The sequence below is a fragment of the Arachis ipaensis genome, chromosome B7 (genome assembly GCF_059453495.1).
Source record: "Arachis ipaensis isolate K30076 ecotype BB chromosome B7, ASM5945349v1, whole genome shotgun sequence".
Taxonomy (NCBI): Eukaryota; Viridiplantae; Streptophyta; class Magnoliopsida; order Fabales; family Fabaceae; genus Arachis; species Arachis ipaensis.
Window position 1 is genome coordinate 114,272,671 of NC_142442.1, and position 23,485 is coordinate 114,296,155.

Consider the following 23,485-nt stretch of genomic DNA (forward strand, 5'->3'; position numbering starts at 1 on the left):
CATCACAGCAACAGCAGAATAAAATAAGAAACAGGAACAGTGCAATTAAACAGAACTAAATCCCTAACCACATCCTAGGCTACCTAACAACCTAAAATCCACGACAACATGCATATCTAACTAGCCTAATGATGAACATAAACAGAAAAATATGAATGAACTACGAAGGATAGAAGGGTGGCGTTCGTCGGAACCTGGTAGGCGTAAGAAAGAGAGTGGGGCAGAGAGGTGGCTGGAGATGACGGCGGTGGCGTCCGGCGCAGCGGAAGAGGGTGGCGCGGCGGTGGTGGGTGCTGTTCGGAGGAAGGGAGGCGTGGGTGGCGCTGGGCAGTGACGACGGCGGCGCGAGGGTGGTGGTCGCAGAGAGGCAGTGGCGGAGAGGGGGGGAAGAAGAAGGAAGAAGAAGAAAGGAGGGGGAAGGAGGAAGGGGGTGGGTGGCACGACTGATAGGGTTCGCGTGACAGGGGGTTATAATTTGAATCCACGCGATCGCGTGGGGCACACAGTCGCGTGGTTGGGGCGAAAATGTGGTTGACACGATCGCGTGGGGCACGCGATCGCATGGAATGGGAAAAGAGTGAATGACGCGATCACCTGAGCCATGCGATCGCGTTGCTGGAATTTGTGCTAAACGCACGAATCCAGCATCGTTTCAGCGCAACTCTCTGTCTCCTTTTGGGGTGTTGTGCAATCCTATGCGACGCGATTGCGTCACTCACGCTGTCGCGTGGGATGTGTGCTGTGCAAGTGATGCGATCGCGTGAGTGACGCGATCGCGTGGGTCATTTGTGCAAAACGCACAATGGCCGCATGATTCCAGCCTAACTTTTTGTACGTTGGATCTTTACGCCAATCTCCAGGTCACGCGGCCGCGTGGATGACGCGGTCGCATGGGAAGTGTTTTTCGCAACTTGACGCGATCGCATGAATGATGCAGTCGCGTCGCGCACCCTTTTTTTTTAGTTGAATGCAATGATGAATATGAATGAGATGCAAAATTTCAGGTTCAATATAATAAAATAAAATAAAACTTGAAAGCAAATAAAACTAAATAAAAATTGAAAAAGGAATGATCATACCATGGTGGGTTGTCTCCCACCTAGCACTTTTAGTTAAAGTCCTTAAGTTGGACATTGGATGAGCTTCTTGTTATGGCGGCTTATGCTTAAATTCATCCAGAAATCTCCACCAATGCTTGGAATGCCAATGGCCTCCGGGGTCCCAAACTAGGCATGTGAAGCTTCTGAGCAGCTTCAAACAGATTGTCAGGCTCCCGGGGTGATGAATGTCAGCATAGATTCCAGGATCCCAAACTTTGCTTTTAAATCCGCCTTCGTCTTGATCTATACTTTTCCATCTGGGCGGTTTAGAAATTAGATTCTCACCAGGATAACCAAATGCTTTCCGAGATCCATTTGATTGATCATGGTGCCAATCCGTGCACTTCGAGTTGAAGCGTGGAACCTTATTGAATCTTGTGCACCAACTCTGAGTACGAGCCATTTCCCGCTTACTCTTAAAGCCGCAGAGAGCTCTAAGCTGGCCATCTGTTTCAAGCAAACCATACTCAAGTGGAAAAATACAGTTAAAGGTTAAGGATTGTACCCACTTGAAGCTTGTATTGGGTGGTAATGGCCTTGGGATAGGTGGTTCCAGTGGTTCTGTGAGTTCTACTCCCTTGTGCTCTTCTGTGAAATTCTCCACTTCCTTACAAGATTCTTCAAATGTATCCATGTCCTGATCAAAGTCATCTATGTCTCCTCATCACTTAAGTCATAGACTGGAGGTTGAGAGAAATCTACCTCCGTATCATCTTCGTATTCACTCGGGGAAGATTCTTCGATCTCAGAGAATTCACTTGACTTGAGATTATTGTCATCAAGGAAACTTGCTTCTTGGATTATTCTGTCTAGTTCTTCATGAAAGACTTGCTCTGGGGATTGCGCACAATCCTCCTTAGCATCAATTGTAACATCCTTGACAGAATGCTCCACAACTTTGGATTCCCATGGAGGTTCAGCGTCTCCTAAGTCTTCAACCAACTCTTCTTCTTTAATAATGACAGCTTCCTCTACTTGTTCCAGTACGAAGCCATGCTCTGTCTTGTCCACTGGAGTTTCTAGTATCTCCCTCATACTACGCTCTTCGTTAGATTGTCCACATGGGGCTGTGGAAGGTCCTTGAATGTTCGAACGTCTAGAAGATAATTGACTTACTGCTTGCTCCAGTTGATGAAGGGTTGTTTGAAGTCGATTTACTGTTTCCTTGAGGCGAACCTCTAATTCTTGGGGTGATAGACTTGGGTATGGCACAGGGGGAAGTGATGGTGTTTGGGAGTGATTGGATTGAAACTGGGGTAAATGAGGATCATACGGTGGTGAATGGTGAAAAGGAGCTTGTGAGTGTGGTGATTCGAAGTACGTTGAGAGGATGGCCTATAAGCACAGGGTGGGGCTTGTTGGTAATTACAAGGTTGTCCACCATGTCTATTTTCTTGGTATGCATTGTAGAATGGTCTTCGTCCATGATATCTTGGAGGGTGTTATTGCCTAAAGGGTTGATCAGATCCTCTTGGCTCCATCCATCTTTGATTGCTCTGACCTTGATGCATGTTCCTGTTATAACTTCCATTCCTTTCAATAACATTAGAACCAAACTCAAAGCGAAAGGGGTGAGAATTCATAGTAGCTAAAAAGAAATAAAGAGGGGAAAAATAAAGATAAATAAACAAGTAAGAGAAAAATATTTACAATAACCAATAATAAGGCACACGATTGCAGTTCCCCGGCAACGGCGCCATTTTGAAAGAGCGGAAAGATTGATGGTTTAGAGGTTATAGTAAACTCTTGTTGTAAGTATAGTTACTAAACCAAGAAATCAACCTTTCTTGCAAACGTTTTGGTTGTCACAAGTAACAAACCACTAAATAAATTGATAACCGAAGTATTCAAACCTCGGGTCGTCTTCTCAAGGAACTGCAGGGAAGTATGTTCTTATTATTGGTTATGGAGATTGTAAATTGGGGTTTTGAGAATGAGGAGCGAATGGTTTAATTAGCAATTAAAGTAAATGAAGAACAAGTAATTTAAATGGCAAGTAAAATAAATAAATGACTGTAAATAAACTTTTGGCAAGGTATGAGAAATTAGAGGTCCTATCCTAGTTATCCTTATCAATGATGATGAGAATTGAATCTTAATTCCACTTTGTTAACCTTTACCAAGATAAAGGGAGATCAAGGGATTAATTGGTTTGATCTTCGAATCCTATTTATTTCCTAAGAAAAGATTGGGATTATTGAAGTTCAGTTTAATTAACAAAGATAACAATTATCATTCATGTTTGAGTTTGATAACTCCTGAATTACTGATTTCTTAACCAAGGCCAAAAGGAAAAAATAAATCTACTGGAATAAAAATGTCTTCAGATGGAAATAACAATAATGTAAATAAAAGAAAGCAATATTAAACTGAAATACCTCAAATAACATTAATTCGAAGATGTAATCTGTAACATGGAAGAATTCATAAATTAAATTGCAAAAGTAAATAAAAAGGAATATTGAACCTGATAAAGATATAATCCTGAAAGCGAATAGAATCCTAATTCTAAATCCTAATCCTAAAGAGAGAAGAGAGAGGAGAGAACCTCTCTCCAAACTAAATCTAAATCATGAAAACTAACTAAAGTCGAGCATCTCCTTGAATGGGTGCATTCCCTCACTTCATAACCTCTGGTCTATGCCTTCTGGACTTGGATTTGGGCCAAAAAGGGCTTCAGAATTCGCTGGGAGCATTTTCTGCAATTTCTGGTGCGTGGCCTCTGTCATACATCCGCGTGGGTCACGCGGTCGCGTCATTCGGAGTTTTCCTTGTCACACGGTCGCGTCAGTCATGCGGCCGCGTCGCTGCTTCTTCTCTCTTGGCATACGGTCGCGTCGTCCATGCGGTCGCGTCGTCCATGCGATCGCGTGGATGCCAGTTTCTTCACAAACTCTGTTTTATGCTTTCCTTCCATTTTTGTATGTTTCCTTTCCATCCTTTGAGTCATTTCTGCCTTAGAAGATCTGAAACTACTCAACACACTAATCACGGCATCGAATGGAAATAAAGGTAATTAAAATAATTAATTTTAAAGCATAGGAAATATATTTTTCACATACATCACATAATAAGGAAGGAAAAGTAAAATCATACAATTAATATGAATAAGTGGGTGAAGGATTGAATAAATCACTCAGATTAAGCACAAAATATATCATAAAATATGGGTTTATCATACTCCTAAGAACCTTGAGCCATTTTTTAAGTTTCCCTCCCAATTTCCATTTTGAGTATGTGGTTTTGAAATTTTTGTGATTTTGATGCTTTAAGAAAAGCTCAAACACAATCTTTAGTGGGATTTTGACCCGAGATTGAGTGGTACAAAGTAAAGAAGCTCAATCTTTTTATTATCCCTAATTTTGAGTAAAAACCCTTGTGTGATAGTAAAATAATTGGTCTAATTAAATTACATGGAGTAGCTTGGATTGCTTGGTTGATTTGGTGTATGATTGGGTACTTGGTGTGGTTGGAAAGCTTTTGTTGAAGCTTGGCTTGGCCGGAAGGGGACGGATTCAAAGGTTTGAAACCGCCATCAAAGAGGTACGGGTTTTGGTTTCGGGTAGGCATTAAGTAAAATTATGTGAAAACCTAGGTTAATTGCCCCAAGGATAGCATTGAATGTATATAATTGTCGATATGCATAAATGATGGTTTAGTATGAGCTTTGTATTGTTGATGGTGGTTTATTGAGTGTAAATTCTTGTGTGAGATAAAGTAAAGTGTTATGATTTTGTGAAATTAAAGCATTGTTGAGCAATATATATGTATGTGAATGAAATTGAATATGAAATTGTGGTTGATTGCCAATTGAGGCTATGCAAGGAAAATTTGGGCAAGAGGCTGTGATAGGGTGAGGTATCTCCTATTTGGTATGTCATGGTAAGTGATGAAATTGTCATGCATGTTTTATTGTTGAAATAATGAGTTTTAAATGGATTGTTGTTGTGTTGTGGCTGTTGTTGTTAATGGAAAAATGGAATGAAATCATGCTATATAAGTAAGAAATTGATGGATTAGGACTTGAATGACTACGAAGGGTTGAGAATTGTTTAATGAGTGTTGAGGATGCCTAGAGTGGAGATAGATTGCTTTGAAAGCGGTTAATATGAGAATTTGGTAAAAGTTGACAATTATGTAAAATTGGTAAAAATAGAATTTTAACCAAATTCAACAGACCATAACTTAGCACTTGCAGTGTGAAATTGAATTAAATTTATCTTTAATTAAAGCCAGTGAAAAGTTCTTTAAAACCGTCTAAGAACAGAGGAATGCATATATTTCTACCAAAAGTTATGAACGTTTGAAAATTGGGATTTGAAACTGAAAATTACAGATTTTACAGATTTTAGAGAAGAGGAAGGTTTCTCGCGTACGCACGCATGGTGCGTACGCATGACCCTATATTTATGCGTATGCACGAATGTAAATTTTTATGAAACCAGACTCAAGTTTCGCGCGTACGCATGAGGCGTGCATATGCACAACTGCCCACTTTTGGCCAAAATGCAGATTTTGAACTATTTAACCTTCCCAACATGTTTATAACCCATGTTTGATCCCTTGTGAAGTCGAATAACTAATTATTAAGTTTTGAATATACTGGGGAGAAATATAATGAATTACATTGAATTATTCCCAAATAAACCCTTATTCTACCAGATGAGAATGTTGCGGGGATGGAGTTCTGTCCCGCCCCCGGTGAAGACGGAGGTGTCATCCCATTCACATGATAATTGAATTAGAAATTGCTGAATGATTGGGGTTAATGAATCCAAATTGATAATTGATAACTAATTGAGGTTAAACTATCTTAATAACAAAGAGGGGTGTTGGGCTTTAATGAATTATGAAATTTGTTAAGACTGTGGTTATGACTGAACATGATTCTAAATCATGAATAGGGATTAATTGCCTGCGGAGGATGCAAAAATTGTGGTTTGTTCCACTTATTTCGGGTTTAGTGGAGATGGTGGCTTCGTCCCGTCCCCAGTGAGGATGGTGGTGTTAACCCACTCACGAGGAAACAAAAAATTGATTACTTATTAAAGAATTGGGGTTAAAGCACACAACAACTTATGAAACTAATTTAATTCGATGGTAATGATAAATTGTGGTCTGGATGACTGGATTGGCAAGGACGGTGGTATCATCTTGCATGCCCAGTGCGTTATTGCTTTGTGGGGATAGTGGCTTTGTCCGCCCACAGTGAGGACGGTGGTGTTATCCCACTCACGTGATAAATAAATTAATAAATTGATAAAAAAAAATAGAAACTAATGAATCTAATAATTTACAAAATTGATTAAAGACCATGATTATGATTAATTTAGCAAGGTCAGGGCTTCGTCCCGCTTACGAGGCAAGGTCATGGGTTCGTGCTTGCGGTGTGACATGGGGATGGTGGTCTCATCTTGTCTACTTTTTCTCTGTCTGCAAAATATACAGGGTATTCATCCTGTGAGGTGCACAAGGCACTCATCCTGCGAGGTGTATAGGCACTCACCGTGCAAGGATATATATATATATATATATATATATATATGCAAGAAGCGATTTCTTATTGAGAATGTGCAATAGAGAGACAATGTCCGGGTTAGCTATTGGATGTGTCAGGTTCTGACAGTTTAACCGACACGTGAGCTCATGGCTAGTAGGATAGGCATGCATCATATGTATCTATGTCAAATTGTTTGAGTGTGCATATTGTATTTAGTTTGTCTATATGATTATTCTTGTATAACTACTAATTACCATACTTGCTATAATTATCTTGGATTGTGCTTGAATTTCCTTACTTGTGCTTGTTACTACTATTGAACACTGAATTACTGAATTTGAACAATTGTGATATTGAGAGTAAAGATTAGTTGCATTGAGAAGAGTTGAGAGCTTGAGATCATTAATATTTCTGAAATCTAGTTTGATTATCCTGTATGGATTAGTGAAAACCTAGGCTTGAACATTGTGTTGATTGAAGTTTAGGATTTCCTAGCGGGTTCATGTAGTTTTACATAGTCTATATTTGTAATTATTACCCTACTGGGAATTGTTGATTTTACAGATATTAGACGTGACGCACCTCGTTGAACGTGCAAGATCTCTTGTGAAAAGAAAAAACTTGTTTTTTTAGGGATTTCATTTTGTATTAGATGTTGATTCTCCAATTTTGAAACATGTATTTGTATATTTCCTCTTAGAGGATTGTTGTATGGAGAAACAGGATTATGTTTTATATTGTTTGGGATGTAATATTTATGTAGTCGGCCTCTTCTTCGCAGGTCAAGACTAACACTACTTATGTATTTATTATGAATCTTATATCTATATTCTGTATCTCTTATACTTTCGCATTTATACGCTTTGATGTTTACCATTTCGTGAGTGATATGATTATTTTCTTGTTATCCTTTTCTTCACAGGCTCCTAGTATATTATTACCTTTCGAATATATGTGTGTACTTTTGCTTTTAGGCATCATAATGCCTCACCACCTCTGATTAACGACTATAAGGTAAGGCTTTATGTGGTAGAATGTTACATTATGGTATTAGAGCAATTCGTTCTTGTAGAGCCTAAGGAATGGACTAACTATGCTTTTGAGCATACTCTAAGTTGTGTTTATGTGTTATTTAGGATATCTACTTGATAAATATAGCATAATTGTTTATGAGCATGCTTTTGTGACTTTAAAGCACTAGACTTGAGATATTGAGATTGTTCACCTTGATATCAATTGTTTGGTATAAATTGAACCCAAATGGCATCTCGTGGATGCAGTCAGAGAGGTGCTAAGGGACCCGAACTGATGAATGATCCCGTGAACTTTTTGACCACTCTGGAGAATGTAAACCCCATAAAATTAGTGAATAATTAACCAATAAATTAATTTTTTAATAAAAAAATTAGAAATATAAATTTTATAGTAAAATAGGATAGAGCTAATTAAAATAAAAATTTTGACACTAATTTTAATGAATTTAGCCTAAGATTGGACCAAATGGGCCAAACCGAGTCCAAAATGAGCCCAAGGCCCAATTCAACCCAACAAAACCTAAGTGAACACAGCTTCCCTCCTCTCCCCCCCTTTTTTTTCTTTTAGAGTACATCTTAAAATATAGAACATCTTCTTCTTAAATTACTTCTTGATATCTCACCCTTATATTTTGTCTTTTTCTTATCTATCACTTTTTTTTCCGAGTAAAACTTAGTTATTTATTTTTACTAATTTAATTTACCTTCTATAATTGGGTGGTTATATAAATTTTGTCATTTATGTTGATCTCATTTATATTTTTTTACTTATATAATATTTTTTTTGTCCATGATCACATTTTAAAATCATGGTTACATCCAGTGAAAACTATGACTATACGTACATTTATGGTTATTGTTTTTTATTTTAGGTCACAATTTCTGTTGTAATCTAATCTAACGTAATCATAGTTTTATAATCGTTTTTTTTTTTAAATCCAAGTCATGGGCTTTTGTCACGAATATCATTTTTTTTAATCAAACACTTCAGTCATGATTTAAAACTGTGACCATAATTTACTCTATGATCAAAGTTTAAGATTTAGGGTTTAAAACAGTGACTCACGTTAGTTTAAAACTATCATAACCATAGCTTATTTTATGATAACACTAGTTTAAAATTATGATCGTACCTAACTTTACAAGTATTTGGTAGAAACAATAGATCGAAAAATATTAACGATAAGTAAAAACTCACATGTAATAGCATTTATGTAAAATTGATAATTGAGAACTGTTATATAACAATTTAATCAAATTTATCAAATTATTTATTAATTATTTACTATTAAATTCACATAAAGACATCCCTTTAACAATATCATATCATGTTAGGTTATTGTTTTGTCGATTTTTAGCAAATCGATGGTGGTTCGATTCTAATTGTCTGGGAGCGAAACCAACTCCTCTTTTGCAGGTACCAGTTTTCTATAAGTGCATCAAAGGTTTTCGAATTAGAGTATTGTATTTTCATCGATCTTTTACTCACACTTTTCATACAATTGATCACGTTTCGGGAGGCTGGCCTCACAGCCATGCCTAGACCTTGTTCTTATGTATTTTCAACGGTGGAGTTTCTACACACCATAGATTAAGGTGTGGAGCTCTGCTGTTCTTCATGAATTAATACAAAGTACTATTGTTTTTCTATTCAACTCAAGTCTATTTCTTCTCCAAGATATTCATTCGTTCTTCAACTTGATGAATGTGATGATCCGTGACACTCGTCATCATTCTCACCTATGAACATGTGCCTGACAACTACCTCTGTTCTACTAGCAATGGCTTGAATGCGTATCTCTTGGGTTTCTGATCTAAGATTTGAACCTTCGTGGTATAGGCTAGAATTATTGGTGGCCATTCCTGAGATCCGGAATGTCTGAACCTTGTCTGTGGTATTCCGAGTAGGATCTGGGAAGGGATGGCTGTGACGAGCTTCAAACTCACGATTGTGGGGCGTGTGACAGACGCAAAAGGATCAATGGATCCTATTCCGACATGATCGAGAACCGACAGCTGATTAGCCGATGTTGTGACAGAGCATCAGAACCATTTTCACTGAGAGGATGGAAAGTAGCCACTGACAACGGTGATGCTCAACATAAAGCTTGCCATGGAAAGGAGAATGAATGATTGGAAGAAGGCAATAAGAAAGCAGAGGTTCAAGGGGAACAACGCATCTTCATACGCTTATCTGAAATCCACCAATGAATTACATAAGTATCTCTATCTTTATTTTATGTTTTATTCATCTTTTAATTATCAATCCTCCATCACCATTTGAATATGCCTGACAGAGATTTACAAGATGACCATAGCTTGCTTCAAGCCGACAATCTCCTTGGGATCGACCCTTACTCACGTAAGGTTTATTACTTGGACGACCCAGTGCACTTGTTGGTTAGTTGTGCGGAATTGTGACAAAGTGTGATTCACGTTTGAGAGCTCCAAGTCTTTGGCGCCATTGTTGATGATCACAATTTCGCAAACCAAGTTTTTGGCGCCGTTGCCGGAGATTGTTCGAGTTTGGACAACTGACGGTTCATCTTGTTGCTTAGATTAGGTACTTTTCCTTTTTATTTTTCGAAAAAAATTTTCAAAAAATACAAAAAGATTTTCTATTTTGTTCTTCAGAGTTTTTTAGAATGATATCTAGAGTTCCATGATGATTTATTGAAGTCTGGCTGGCTGAGAAGCCATGTCTAATCTTTTGGACCGCAGTTTCAACTTATCATCACAAGAGCTTGTTGATTTCTATCAATTTTGCTGTTGAAAGCAATGATCTGCTAAAGCTTGGCTGGCCATTGGCCATGTCTAGTGTTTTGGACCGGAGCTTTCATTGAAAGCTTGGCTGGCTAGTAAGCCATGTCTAATTCCTGGACCGGAGTCTTAGACTAGCATTGCAATGATTCCTAGAATTCTTATTAAAAGTTTTGATTCTCTTTATTTTCTTTTCCATATAAGTTTCGAAAATCACAAAAAATTTTTAAAACCATAAAAATAAAAAATATTTTATGTTTCTTGTTTGAGTCTAGTATCACTTTTTAAGTTTGGTGTCAATTGCATGTTTTTATTCTTCTTGCATTTTTCGAATACATGCATTATGTTCTTCATTAATCTTCAAGTTGTTCTTGATGATTTACTTGTTCTGATCTTTAAAAACTCTTATTTTGTGTGTTTTGTTGTTTTTAATAGGCATTTTCAATTTGTTAGTGTCTCTAGTATGAAAATTTCTAAGTTTGGTGTCTTGCATGCATTGTTTACTTGATCTTAGTTGCATTTTTATTGTTTCTCATCATCAAAAATTCAAAAAATATTTTTAAAACTATGTCTTTTGAAGTCAATAATACAGAGAATTGAAGATTCAGAACATTCAGCAGAGGAATCAAACAGAAAAAGTTGGGCATTCAAAACGCCCAGTGAAAAAGGCAAACTGGCGTTTAAACGCCAGCCAGGGTACCTGGCTGGGCGTTTAACGCCCAAAAAGGTAGAGTTTTGGGAGTTAAATGCCAGAATGGATGCCATTCTGGGCGTTTAACGCCAGGATGACACTAGAGGGAAGATTTTGTTTTCAATTCAAATTTTTTTTCAAATCTTCATAATTTTTCAAAATCAAATCTTTTTCAAATCATATCTTTTCAATCATATCTCTTCAAAATCAATTTCTTTCCATTTTTTTTATTTATTACTATTTTCGAAAATCCTTGCTAAAATTAATGATTTACTTCAAAATTTTCAAGTTGTTACTTGCCTATTAAGAAAGGATCAAATTTAAATTTTAAGAATCATATCTTTTAATTTCTTGTTAGTTAAGTAATCAACTTTAATTTTAAAACTTTCTCTTTTTTTTTATTTGATTTTCAATCATATCTTTTCAATCACATCTTTTTCAAAATTAATTTTCAATCATATCTTTTTAATTTCTAATTTCAAAATCTTTTTCAAAAATCACTTTATTTCTTTCCCAATCTTAGTTTTCGAAAATCTCAATCAAATTTTCAAATTTCTTTTTATTATTTCAAAATCTTTTTAATTTATTTTCGAAAATTCTTCCCCTCTTCTCACATCCTTCTATTTAAGGGACTAACACTCCTCCTCAAGGTACAATTCGAACTCCCTCCTTCTTTATATGTTCGAATTCTCTTCTATCTACCTCCTCCTTCTATTCTTCTTTTCCTCTGACATCTCAAGGAATCTCTATACTGTGACATAGAGGATTCCCTACTTTCTTGTTCTCTTCTCTTTCAAATGAGCAGGAACAAAGATAAAGGCATACTTGTTCAAGCTGACCCTGAACCTGAAAGGACTTTGAAGAGAAAGCTAAGAGAAGCTAAAAGACAATTCTCTTTAGAGGGCCTAACAGAGCTTTTCAAGGAAGAAGAAACCATGGCAGCCAAAAACAACAATGCCAACAATGCAAGGAAGGTGCTTGGTGAGTTTACTGCACCTACTCCTGACTTCTATGGGAGAAGCATCTCAATCCCTGCCATTGGAGCAAACAACTTTGAGCTTAAGCCTCAATTAGTTTCTCTAATGCAATAGAATTGCAAGTTTCATGGACTTCCATTGGAAGATCCGCATCAGTTCTTAGCTGAATTCTTGCAAATCTGTGACACTGTCAAGAGCAATGGGGTTGACCCTGAAGTCTACAGACTTATGCTTTTTCCTTTTACTATAAGAGACAGAGCTAGGACATGGTTGGATTTACAACCTAAAGAAAGCCTGAACTCTTGGGAAAAGCTAGTCAATGCCTTCTTGGCAAAGTTCTTTCCACCTCAAAAATTGAGCAAGCTTAGACTGGAAGTCCAAACCTTCAGACAGAAGGAAGGTGAATCCCTCTATGAAGCTTGGGAAAGATACAAGCAATTGATCAGAAGATGTCCTTCTGACATGCTTTCTGAATGGAGCATCATAGGAATTTTCTATGATGGTCTCTCTGAACTATCCAAGATGTCATTGGATAGCTCTGCTGGAGGATCACTTCATCTGAAGAAGACGTCTGCAGAAGCTCAGGAACTCATTGAAATGGTTGCAAATAACCAATTCATGTACACTTCTGAAAGGAATCTTGTGAATAATGGGACAGCTCAGAAGAAAGGGGTTCTTGAGATTGATACTCTGAATGCCATATTGGCTCAGAATAAAATATTGACCCAACAAGTCAATATGATTTCTCAGAGTCTGTCTGAAATGCAAGCAGCAACAGGCAGTACTAAGGAAGCTTCCTCTAAAGAAGAAGCTTATGATCCTGAGAACCCAGCAATGGAAGAGGTGAATTACATGGGAGAACCCTATGGAAACACCTATAATCCTTCATGGAGAAATCATCCAAACCTCTCATGGAAGGATCAACAGAGACCTCAACAAAGTTTCAACAACAATAATGGTGGAAGAAACAGGTTTAGCAATAGCAAGCCTTTTCCATCATCTTCTCAGCAACAGACAGAGAATTCTAAGCAAAGCCACTCTGACTTAGCAACCATTGTCTCTGATCTAATCAAATCCACTCAAAGTTTCATGACTGAAACAAGGTCCTCCATTAGAAATTTGGAGGCACAAGTGGGTCAGCTGAGTAAGAAAATTACTGAACTCCCTCCTAGTACTCTCCCAAGCAACACAGAAGAGAATCCAAAAAGAAAGTGCAAGGCCATAACCACAACCCACATGGCCGAACCTGGAGAGGAGGAAGAGGCAGTGATCTCCACTGAGGAAGACCTCAATGGACGTCCACTGACCTCCATGGAGTTCCCTAAAGAGGAACCATGGGAATCTGAGGCTCACACTGAGACCATAGAGATTCCATTAAATTTACTTTTGCCATTCATGAGCTCTGATGAGTATTCTTCCTCTGAAGAGGATGAAGATGTCACCAAAGAGCAAGTTGCTAAGTACCTTGGAGAAATCATAAAGCTAAATGCCAAGTTGTTTGGTAATGAGACTTGGGAGGATGAACCTTCATTGCTCATCAAAGAACTGGATGACTTGACTAGGCAGAGATTACCTCTGAAGAGACAAGATCCTGGAAAGTTCTCAATACCTTGTACCATAGGCACCATGACCTTTGAGAAGGCTCTGTGTGACCTAGGGTCAAGCATAAACCTCATGCCTCTCTCTGTAATGGAGATGCTAGGGATCATTGAGGTACAAGCTGCAAGAATCTCATTGGAGATGGCAGACAATTCAAAGAAACAGGCTTATGGACTTGTAGAGGATGTCTTGGTAAAGGTTGAAGGCCACTACATCCCTGCTGACTTCATAATCTTAGAGACTGGGAAGTGTATGGATGAATCCATCATCCTTGGTAGACCCTTCCTAGCCACAGCAAAAGCTGTGATTGATGTTGACAGAGGAGAATTGATCATTCAAGTGAATGAAGACTCCCTTGTGTTTAAAGCTCAAGGATATCCCTCTGTCACCATGGAGAGGAAGCATGAAGAGCTTCTCTCAATACAGAGTCAAACAGAGCCCCCACAGTCAAACTCTAAGTTTGGTGTTGGGAGGCCACAACCAAACTCTAAGTTTGGTGTTGAACCCCCACATTCAAACTCTAAGTTTGGTGTTGGGAGGTTCCAACATTGCTCTGAACATCTGTGAGGCTCCATGAGAGCCCACTGTCAAGCTATTGACATTAAAGAAGCGCTTGTTGGGAGGCAACCCAATTGTTACTATTCTATGATAATTTTCTATTTTCTATTGTTATTTTATGTTTTCTGTAGGTTGATGATCATGTGAAGTCACAAAAACAATTGAAAAAGCAAAAACAAAGTGAAAACAGAATGAAAAATAGAACACCCTGGAGGAGACAGTTACTGGCGTTTAAACGCCAGTAAAGGTAGCAGAATGGGCGTTAAACGCCCAGTCTGGCACCATTCTGGGCGTTTAACACCAGAAAAAGGCACCAGACTGGCGTTTAACGCCAAGAATGGGCAAGAAGCTGGCGTTAAACGCCAGAAATGGGCAGCGGCCTGGTGTTTAACGCCAAGATTGGCAGCAAGGGGCGTTTTACACGCCACATGGTGCAGGGATGAGAAATCCTTGACACCTCAGGATCTGTGAACCCCACAGGATCCCCACCTACCCCACCTCTCTCTCTCTTCTTCACCCATTCACCAATCACCTCAATACCTCTTCCCCAAAAAAACCCTCACCTATCAAATCCCACCATTCTCTTCACCACTCACATCCATCCTTCATAAAACCCCACCTACCTCACCATTCAAATTCAAACCACTTTCCCACCCAAACCCACCCTATATGGCCGAACCATACCCCCCTCTCCACTCCTATATAAATCCATCTTCACTCCTTCATTTTCACACAACCTAAACACTACTTCTCCCCCTTGGCCGAAACACAAAGCCCCATCCATCTCCTCTATTTCTTCTTCTACTCTCTTCTTTCTTCTTTTGCTCGAGGACGAGCAACTTTCTAAGTTTGGTGTGGTAAAAGCTAAAGCTTTTTGTTTTTCCATAACCATTAATGGCACCAAAGGCTGGAGAAACCTCTAGAAAGAGAAAAGGAAAGGCAAAAGCTTCCACCTCCGAGTCATGGGAGATGGAGAGATTCCTCTCAAAGGTGCATCAAGACCACTTCTATGAAGTTGTGGCCAAGAAGAAGGTGATCCCCGAGGTCCCTTTTAAGCTCAAAAAGGGCGAATATCCGGAGATCCGACATGAGATTCGAAGAAGAGGTTGGGATGTTCTCACCAACCCTATTCAACAAGTTAGAATCTTAATAGTTCAAGAGTTCTATGCCAATGCATGGATCACCAAGAACCATGATCAAAGTGTAAACCCGAACCCCAAGAATTGGCTTACAATGGTCCGAGGGAAATACTTGGATTTTAGTCCGGAAAATGTAAGGTTGGCATTCAACTTGCCCATGATGCAAGGAGATGCACACCCCTACACTAGAAGGGTCAACTTTGATCAAAGGTTGGACTAAGTCCTCATGGACATATGTGAAGAGGGTGCTCAATGGAAGAGAGATTCAAGAGGGAAGCCGGTTCAACTAAGAAGGCATGACCTCAAGCCCATGGCTAGGGGATGGTTGGAGTTCATCCAACGCTCAATCATTCCTACTAGCACCGATCTGAAGTTACTATAGACCGGGCTATCATGATTCATAGCATCATGATTAGAGAGGAAGTAGAAGTTCATGAGGTTATATCCCAAGAACTCTACAAGGTAGCGAACAAGTCCTCCACTGTGGCAAGGTTATCCTTCCCTCATCTCATTTGTCACCTCTGCAATTCAGCTGGAATTGACATAGAGGAAGACATCCTCATTGATGAGGACAAGCCCATCACTAAGAAAAGGATGGAGCAAGTGAGAGAACCTCACCAAGAGCATGAGGAATTTCCTCATCATGAAATCTCTGAGATGCCTCAAGGGATGCAATTTCCTCTACAAAACTATTGGGAGCAAATCAACACCTCCCTAGGAGAATTAAGTTCCAACATGGGACAACTAAGGGTGGAGCACCAAGAGCATTCCATCCTCCTCCATGAAATTAGAGAAGACCAAAGAACCATGAGAGAGGAGCAATAAAGGCAAGGAAGAGACATTGAGGAGCTCAAGCACTCCATAAGATCATCAAGAGGAAGAACAAGCCGCCATCACTAAGGTGGACCCGTTCTTTAATTTTCTTGTTCTTTATTTTCTGTTTTTCGAAAATTGTGCTTTATGTTTATGTTTGTATCTTTATTACATGATCATTAGTGTCTTAGTGTCTATGCCTTGAAGCTATGAAAATGAATCCATCACCTTTCTTAAATGAAAAATGTTTTTAATTGAAAAAGAAAAAGAAGTGCATGAATTTCAAATTTTAAAACAGTTTAATTATCTTGATGTGGTGGCAATACTATTGTCTTTCTGAATGAATGCTTGAACAGTGCATATTTTTGAATTTTTTTATTTATGAATGTTAAAATTGTTGGCTCTTGAAATAATGAATGGAAAAGGAGAAATGTTATCTGATGATCTGAAAAATCATAAAATTGATTCTTGAAGCAAGAAAAAGCAGTGAAAAGCTTGCAAAAAAAAAAAAGCAAGCAGAAAAAGCCAATACCCCTTTAAACCAAAAGGCAAGGGTGATAAAAAGGATCCAAGGCTTTGAGCATCAGTGGATAGGAGGACCCACAGGAATAAAATCCTGGCCTAAGCGGCTAAACCAAGCTGTCCCTAACCATGTGCTTGTGGCGTGAAGGTGTCAAGTGAAAACTTGAGACTGAGCGGTTAAAGTCGAGGTCCAAATCAAAAAGAAGAGTGTGCTTAAGAACCCTGGACACCTCTAATTGGGGACTCTAGCAAAGCTGAGTCACAATCTGAAAAGGTTCACCCAGTTATGTGTGTGTGGCATTTATGTATCCGGTGGTAATACTGGAAAACAAAGTGCTTAGGGCCACGGCCAAGACTCATAAAGTAGATGTGTTCAAGAATCAACATACTTAACTGGGATAATCAATAACACTATTTGGATTCTGAGTTCCTATAGACGCCAATCATTCTGAACTTTAAGGAATAAAGTGAGATGCCAAAACTGTTCAGAAGCAAAAAGCTAAAAGCCCCGCTCATCTAATTAATACTGATCTTCATAGATGTTTTTGGAATTCATTGTATATTCTCTTCTTTTTATCCTATTTGATTTTCAGTTTCTTGGGAACAAGCAACAATTTAATTTTACTATTGTAATGAGCGGATAATTTATACACTTTTTGGCATTGTTTTTAGTATGTTTTTAGTATATTTTAATTAGTTTTTATTATATTTTTATTAGTTTTTAAATAAAAATTACTCTTCTGGACTTTACTATGAGTTTGTGTATTTTTCTGTAATTTCGGGTATTTTCTGGCTGAAATTGAGGGACCTGAGCAAAAATCTGATTCAGAGGCTGAAAAAGGACTGCAGATGCTGTTAGATTCTGACCTCCCTGCACTCAAATTAGATTTTCTGGAGCTACAGAAGCCCAATTGGCGCGCTTTCAATTGCGTTGGAAAGTAGACATCCTGGGCTTTCCAGAAATATATAATAGTTCATACTTTTCCCGAGATTTGATGGCCCAAACTGGCGTTCTAAGTCAGCTCAAGAATTCTGGCGTTTAACTCCAAAACTGGCACAAAAGCTAGAGTTAAATGCCCAAACTGGCACAAAAGCTGGCGTTTAACTCCAAGAAAAGTCTCTACACATGAAAGCTTCAATGCTCAGCCCAAGCACACACCAAGTGGGCCTGGAAGAAGATTTTTGCATTGATTACTTATTTCTGTAACCCTAGGCTACTAGTTTTCTATAAATAGGACCTTTTGCTATTGTATTTTCATCTTTTACTCATACTTTGGATCTTTGATAAGTCTTATGCTATCTTAGACACGTTTGGGAGGCTGGCCTCACGGCCATGCCTAGACCTTGTTCTTATGTATTTTCAACGGTGGAGTTTCTACACACCATAGATTAAGGTGTGGAGCTCTGCTGTTCTTCATGAATTAATACAAAGTACTATTGTTTTTCTATTCAACTCAAGTCTATTTCTTCTCCAAGATATTCAATCGTTCTTCAACTTGATGAATGTGATGATCCGTGACACTCATCATCATTCTCACCTATGAACATGTGCCTGACAACCACCTCTGTTCTACTAGTAATGGCTTGAATGCGTATCTCTTGGGTTTCTGATCTAAGATTGGAACCTTCGTGGTATAGGCTAGAATTATTGGCGGCCATTCCTGAGATCCGGAACGTCTAAACCTTGTCTGTGGTATTTTGAGTAGGATCTGGGAAGGGATGACTGTGACGAGCTTCAAACTCGCGATTGTGGGGCGTGTGTTAGACGCAAAAAGATCAATGGATCCTATTCCGACATGATCGAGAACCAATAGATGATTAGCCGTGCAGTGACAGCGCATTTGGAACATTTTCACTGAGAGGACGGGAAGTAGCCATTGACAACGGTGATGCTCAACATAAAGCTTGCCATGGAAAGGAGTATGAATTATTGGAAGAAGGCAATAGGAAAGCAGAGGTTCAAGGGGAACAAAGCATCTTCATACGCTTATCTGAAATTCACCAATGAATTACATAAGTATCTCTATCTTTATTTTATGTTTTATTCATCTTTTAATTATCAATCCTCCATCACCATTTGAATCTGCCTGACTGAGATTTACAAGATGACCATAGCTTGCTTCAAGCCGACAATCTCCGTGGGATCGACCCTTACTCACGTAAGGTTTATTACTTGGACGACCCAGTGCACTTGCTGTTAGTTGTGCAGAATTGTGACAAAGTGTGATTCACGTTTGAGAGCTCCAAGTCTTTGGCGCCATTGTTGATGATCACAATTTCGCATACCACGCGGATGGTGCTTTTTTTTTCAAAAATTTTTTTTCTATGTTTTTGCACCATTCCAAGCATTCCAAACCTCCAAACAGCTACTAAAACACCCTAAAACCTTATTTAACATACTAAACTACTAATTAAACTCAAAAAACTAAACAAAACATGAAATCAAACCTATTCTATCAATATTTACAAAAGAGAAAAATGAAAAGAGTTTACCATGGTGGGGTGTCTCCCACCTAGCACTTTTGTTTATTGTCCTTAAGTTGAACTTATGGGAGCTCCTCTCAAGGTGGCTTGTGCTTGAAGCTATTCTTGAACTCTCACCAATGCTTGGTTCTCCATTGTGCCCCAAGATTTCTTATTTGTTGCACCAAGTGTTGATGGAGTTCTTCACAAGCTTGGGGCTCCCAAAGTTGATCCTCCTTTTGTGATCCGGGATCCCACACTTTATTTTCACACCTGTCTTGAAGTTGATCATCATTATTAGTCCATCCGGGTGGTGAATAAGGTGAATTCTCAATGAAGTGACCAACAATCCTCTTAGACCCATCTATTTGAGCACTACTCCAACCTTTATATTCAACTCTTGAAGTATCAACCATAATGAGCCTTGATTTGCAACGCCAACCATGAAACATCTTTCTTTTACGCTTCATCCCACAAAGCATCCTAAGTTGGCCATCTGTTTCAAGCAAACCATATTCAAGTGGGATAATAAAGCTAATAGAAATGAGTTTCACCCACTCAAATGAATGTGTAGATGGCAACCTAGGCAAAGGTGATTCCAAGGGTCTTGACAAAGCGTATTCAATTCCCATCTTCCTTTTTCTAAGGACTTCCACCTCTTTACAAGATTTCTCAAATGTAATCCTTTGTTCAACAATACCACCTAAGCCTTTTCCCTTACTCAAATCATAAATGAGAGGATGAGAGAGATTTACCTCCACATTGCTTTCCATCTTGTTGGGAGAAGGTTCTTCATGCTCAAAGGATTTTTCACCACTAAGGTTTGATGCTTGATCTTCACCACCAAGGGAACTCAATTCTTGCTCTATCCCATCCAAGTCTTCATAAGGGATATGTGGAGGTTGTGCACATTCCTCCTTAGCCTCAAATTCAATCTTCTTGGAGGGGTTTTCTTCAACCCTATGTTCCCATGGAGGCTCCGCATCTCCCAAGTCTTCAACCAATTCTTCCTCTTCTTCAATAATTATAGCTTCCTCCAATTGTTCTAATACAAAGCAACTTCCCTCATTCTCCACCAATCTCTCCTTCATGTTATGCTCTTCATTTGATTCTCCACATGTAGCCATGGGAGTTCCTTGAGTGTTCAAGCATTGGGATGTTAACCGGCTTACCACCTCGTCCAAGGCGGCCGCAAATTGTTGCACATCCCTTTTCATCTCCTCTTGTCCTTGAACAAGAACATCAAGGATGTCATCCATTGGAGGTTGGGGTGGATGGAAGGGTTCATCAATTTGGGGGAAGGGTTCATAGTGGGAAGGTGGTTCTTCTAGGTAGAGTTGTGGTGGTTCAATAGTTTCCACTCTTTCCACTTGTTGCACAACACGTTCCATGGTTGCTTAAAATTGATCCAATGCTTCCTTGAGACGATCCTTTGACTCTTGTTCCTCTTGGATATCATGAGTAAGATCATATGGCTCTTGGATCAATGGACATGAGTATTCTTCCATGGGAGGTTGTGGTGGAAAGGAATATTCATCTTATGGTTGAAAATTTTTGTACATTGGAGGTGGTTCATCTTGAAAATTTTGATGTTAGAGTGGTAGTGGCTCTATATGTGGCTCATATGGATCAAAAAGTGGTTGGTATGGTGGATATGGATTAGGGTCATATGAAGGTGGTTGGTGAAAAGAGGCTTGTGAGTATGGTTGAGGGTTATGTTGAGGATATGGCTCATAGGCATATGGTGGTGGTTCTTGAAAGTCACAAGAAGATTCACCATAGCCATTGGATTGATATGCATCATAGAATGGCTCTTTTTCATAGTGCATTGGTGGAGGTTATTGCCAAGAGGATTGATCATATGCATATGGCTCATCCCACCTTTGATTATCCCATCCTTGATACACATCCTCATTGTAGCCCTCATTTCCTACAACATAGTTAGAACCAAACTCATAGCCAAAGTGAGAATTCATAATGAAAAGAGAAAATAAGAGATAAAATCTAAGAAGAGAGAATGAACAAAGTCCTAAAACTAGCAAAAACTAACAAGCAATCCAAAAATAAAGCTATTCACAATATTCACATATATACAATAACCAATAACACAACACCATTGCAATTCCCCAGCAACGGCGCCATTTTGATGAGAGGACTTTTGTGTGGTTTAGAATTCTCAAATGAAATCTCATTGCAATATAGTTTCTAAACCAACAATAGTCCTTTCATACAAAAATTGTGTTTGTCACAAGTAACAAACCCCTAAATTTATAAACCGAAGTATTGAACCTCGGGTCGTTCTCCCTAGGAATTACAATAAAGTGCCTTGTTATTGGTTATGAGGTATGTTTTGGAGTTTTTGATAAGAGACATGAAAGATAAATGACAAGGAAGTAAACTAATAGCTAAAAAGGTCTTGGCAAGGTTTGGTGGTCAAGGATCTCTATCCTAATCACTAACCACAACATGAGAATTGGCAAGGATCAATCCCACTAAGTTAACCCCTAAATAATAGTAGAGGAAATTCAAGTGAGCTATATCAATCCAAGTCCATAAGTCCTAGTTCTACACCAAATCAATTAGTGAGATCTAGAGTTAATGGCTCCCAATCGTCAATCACTTGGAAATTGGCAACTCAAGAGTTTCTAAGTTACCTTCCCAAGCCAAGAACATAAAATTCTACTCTAAAATCCAACTAAGCATTTTATCAAACACTTAGAAGGCATAAAAGGAAAACATAGTAAAATTGCAAGGAATGTAAATCTACACTAAAATCCAACCAAGCATTTCATCAAACACTTGAAAGACATAAAAGGAAAATATAGTAAAATAGCAAGGAAAGTAAATCTACACTACTCAATTGCAAGGAATTAAACAACAACAAATCAAATCAACAATAAAGGAACATGAATCATAAATTGCATTAAAGGAAAATAGAAGAAACAAAAGTGCATCAACATAAAAGTAGAGAATTACAAGAATTAAATGCTAAACTAGAGAGAGGAAAGGTAGAAGAAGAAGAATCACAAGAGGAAAAGTAAATCAAAGCATGAAATTAAACTAGATCTAAGAGTTCCTAATCTAGATCTAACCTACTCCTAATTCTAGAGAGAAGTGAGAGCTTCTCTCTCTAGAAACTAACTAAAGCATAATAAAACTAAAATAAAACTAAACTAATGACTAGATGTCTCATCCCTCTTCAATCCTTGAATTAAATAACATTAGAAATGATTTGGATTGGGCCCACAAGGCTTTAGAATTCGCTAGCCACTAATTGCTTTAAGTGGATCATATGGAAGCAACGACGTGTGCACGTACAGTGCACATACGTGTCACCATACATATAGCAACTATGGAAAATCTTATATTGTTTTGAAGTCCCAAATGTTAGCTTTCCAACGCAACTAGAACCGCATCATTTCGACTTCTATAGCTCAAGTTATGGTCGTTTAAGTGCGAAGAGGTCAGCTTGACAGCTTTTGCGATTCTTTCATTTCTTCATGAGTTCTCCATTTATACATGCTTTTTCTTCATTCCCTTGATCCAATCTTTGCCTCCTAAATCTGAAATTACTTAAAAAATATATCAAGGCATCTAATGGAATCAAGGTGAATTGAATTTAGCTATTTTAAGACCTAAAAGCATGTTTTCACACTTAAGCACAATTAAAGGAGAAGTTATAAAACCATGCTATTTCATTGGATAAATGTGAGTAAAAGGTTATAAAATCCTCTAAATTCATCACAAGATAAACCCTACAAATGGGGTTTATCACACGCCTTTGCGTATTCGATACAATCTTTGATCATGGAGGGCCAATATACATGATTTCGATATAGTACCTATTTCATTTTCACCCCAGCTTGATGAGCACTACATATACCTTTATGAACTTCCCCTAGAGCAATGTCTTTATCCTCTTGACTTAGACATCTCGAAAGACTCCCATCGATTCCTTTCTTATACAACTCATCAGCCATCAAGACAAAATTCATTCCTCACAATTTTATCTTTCTATCGACTGGCATGCTAGCATTCTTTAAATACTCAGCAATGGGCTTCCTCCAATCATCATCTTCCTATTCACCAACACACAAAGCTTCTCTTTCATCCACAGGCACCAATATCTGACAGACACTATCCAACTTCCTTAATGTTTCTGGGCCAATTCTATATCTCAAAGCAATTTGGGCTAAGTCATTGGCGATCTCATTCTGAATCCTTGGGATATGAACTAGTGAAACTTTTCGAAAAGAAGTTAACAACTCCCAAGCCGTTGCCAAATATTTTTGCAACTTCTCATTATTACATTTAAACTCCTTCGATAAC

The 23,485-nt window shown here is 38.4% G+C and overlaps 1 non-coding gene across 1 annotated transcript; it reads right to left on the minus strand.

Moving 5' to 3' along the window:
* Positions 1-12,422: 12,422 nt before the first annotated feature.
* Positions 12,423-12,530, minus strand: LOC148553789 (small nucleolar RNA R71). The gene has a single exon (XR_015893246.1). It is a non-coding gene; the product is annotated as a small nucleolar RNA R71 (small nucleolar RNA).
* Between the last annotated feature and the right edge of the window lie 10,955 nt (positions 12,531-23,485).